We start from the raw sequence: 3,417 nt of genomic DNA on the forward strand, positions 1-3,417 counted from the left end.
CAAAAGTAAAAATGATATAAGTATTTGTACAAAACATAAGTGTTACTATGAGCTCATAGTCGACCGATCGGTAAAGATGACATACGACCCTAAGGAACTGAACGGTCAGCATGCGGGAAAACGTCTCTCAACCGTTTGGTGGCGACGAATCTCTCAGTCGTTCGATCCCAAACACTTTTGAGCAGAGTTAATGCACACATAAATGTGGTAACGGCTACCGTTAGACAGTTAAGGTTTGCATTAATGACCATTAAGAGATAAATTAATTGGTCATATTCATTTAAACTCTATAAATAAGGTTTAGGTTTGAGGTAAACACACATTCAACTCAAACTCCACTAAGTCCTACTCCTAACTTGAGTGTCAGACTGTCTTTTGCAGGTAGGTACCTCTCCCCTTTTGTCACGACCGAAACAATAAGTTTTGTATATCTGTATTTTTATTATTATTTTATTTTAATAAGTTATATTTTAATATTTATATATATATATATATATATATTAAAAAAATATATGAATTGCTATAAAAGATGTATAATAGAGTGTGTTTCATTTTGTGATATAACAACTTATTGTTTACTATTTTTTATTACTATTACTTAGAAATATATTTTCTTTTTTTATTACCATTTCTTACCAATATATATTTTTTTATTTGTAGTAACTATCTATAATAAGATTTTTATAGTAGTATTAAGGTTATTTATTGTAATTTTTTTTATTAAGTACTTTTTCTATAACGGATAGTGATTAAGATGAGAAAGTGAACTTTGGTTCATCAATACACTTGGTGAATCAGGTTGGTTCATCAATACTGTAATTTATTTTGTCTAATCCACTAAATTGACCGACTGAAACTAAGATAAGACAAATTAATTTGTTAAATTAAAATTAAAATAGTTTAAAATATTAACTTTTTTCGCATTATATTATTTGTGCAAACATATAAAATATTATAATTTAAATTAAATATAGTTTTAATTGATTGAAAGTGAAAATGAATTTCATCAATATTTCAAATTGTTATATATTTTATTTTCAAACTTAAAAATAAATAAAAATAGATATTTTAACTCATTGACATTAATTTATTTTTTATTTCTTAAATAATATTTTAAATTAGTGTTAAAGTGAAACATATCCAACTATATAAATAACTTAAATATCAATCTCAAATACATTTGATATATATAAAAAAATTAATATATATTAAATAAAAGGTCTATATTTATTGATTTTTTAAATTTTATATCAAAATATACCAAAATTTAATATAAAACAAGTTTTAATTTCACTTCAAAATTTAAAAAATAAAATCATATTTAACATTCAATTATGATAAAATAATTTAATATATACAGATAACAATAATTTATTTTAATATTATTAAAAATATTAATAATGAATTAAAAACTAAAAAATATTTATATAATTAACTGCATTATTATATATATATATATATATATATATATATATATATATATATATTTATATATATATATATATATCAAATTTTAAAAATACAAAATTAAAAGAAAAGGTGGTTGGCTTTGTGAACTCATTAACTCGTTGGTTGGTGTTGTCAAAACCAGTAACTCAGTCAACCCAATCTGATTCAGCTCATCATGGGTTGCTCACTTAGTGAGCCAACTCAATCTGGTTAATTTATTAGCGAGCCTAAAAAATTCGAATTCAGTCTGACCCTTTACGGTTTGGTGGGTTAGATGGGTTGATTCACTGGTTCACTTATAATTACAATTTTGTTTTCAAATCTTTTTTTTTTGTAATTCAAATCTAAATAAATTTCACCCTAAAATGATGTTAAACTCCAAATATCATTCGAAATAAAAAAAGTATCAAACAATCCAAATGTAATCAAAAAACGAGCACAAAAAGTGAAGAAATAAATTTATAAAATTAATCATTTTTGTGTCACTTATCCATTTATAATATTACAGTCTTGAATAGCATAATTCATACTATTTTTCTTACTTGGAAACATATTTATTTTTTCCCTCGTTCACAACACAATAAAAAGTGTTAACTAATAACATTGAAACATAAATTAATAAATTATTAAATTAAATTAGGTTGTTTAGCTAATTTAACTCACTACGGGTTGATCCGGTTGAATCGGACTCTAAATAGGTCAGGTTAAAAATTGACCTGTATAAAAAAATGATATTCTTTTTAAACTCAATTCAACTAAAATTCTTGATGAGCCAAATTGATGTACCAATTCTAATATATTTTGATGACACTGTGTTTCACACACTAAATCAAAATATTTTACTATAACGAGAAGATGTTCTTTCTTATCTTTTAAAAAAAATCAATACAGACTGAATCATAGAAAATGAATAAGATATTCCTGTTTTGTGATATTGAGATAATGAAATATATTTATAAAAAACAATTAAAAAATATTTATTAATTTTAAATGTAAAATGAGTTTCTTAAACACATATCAGTGTAGTGTCAACTTGTACGTATATACGGATAAATCAAAAAACAAATTAATGTCTTTTGCCGACAAAAATCAACACTTAAAAAATTTAATTGGAACTATTAAAACTTGCAGGACTAAAATCAATTATCCAAATTAACTAATTCATACTTGTAATATTTAAACAATTTATTATTAGAAAAATAAGCAATCAGTAGAAAACGTTATGAGAACTTATTTCAGTTTTGAAAAAAAAAAATTTAAAAATATGTAACTTATTTATATTTTGCAAAAATTAGTTACACCTTTAGTTTGTTTGGTATTTCTTTACTTTTCTTTTGATCCACTAATGTGTAGATATGGAAGTGTCCAAAATCACTTTTCTTAGTATTAATTATGGTGTGTGTGGTGGTTGAGAAGAGCTTACTCAACAAACATTATGGACAACTAACATAAAAGCTAGAATGACAGTTGCACATATGGCACACTTCTTTTGACAAGACAACGTGACAAGTTCCTCAACCAACTGTGTACAAAACTCAAGCAGTTTCCAAAATAACGTTGTACCATCCATTTTTTAGCCTCTGGAACCAACGTCAACAGCAAACATGCCTTCAATCCTAACGTATTCTAAATGCGGCTCGTGCCTTTCAGCAATGCGAATACCTTTAAAACATGTATATTTCAATGGATAAGGATAGTTTCACAGTATTTTTTTTATAATATTTTAATATTATTTAGATGTCATTTTGTTATTAGTCTAAAATTACTTTACAATCAATAATAATAATCATAAACACTAACATAGACTAACTATAGAATAACATGTAAATGGTATTAAAATGTTATCAAAATATCATTATCTCGTTTTGATTCTGGGTCGAAGATATAAATATTATAAAAAAAGTTTGTTCTTAAGTGTTTTTTTAATTGATCTTGATCTTTCACTTCCATCAAGCATGTAGAAGTATT

The sequence above is a fragment of the Vigna angularis genome, chromosome 9, assembly GCF_016808095.1.
Source record: "Vigna angularis cultivar LongXiaoDou No.4 chromosome 9, ASM1680809v1, whole genome shotgun sequence".
NCBI classification, from domain to species: Eukaryota; Viridiplantae; Streptophyta; class Magnoliopsida; order Fabales; family Fabaceae; genus Vigna; species Vigna angularis.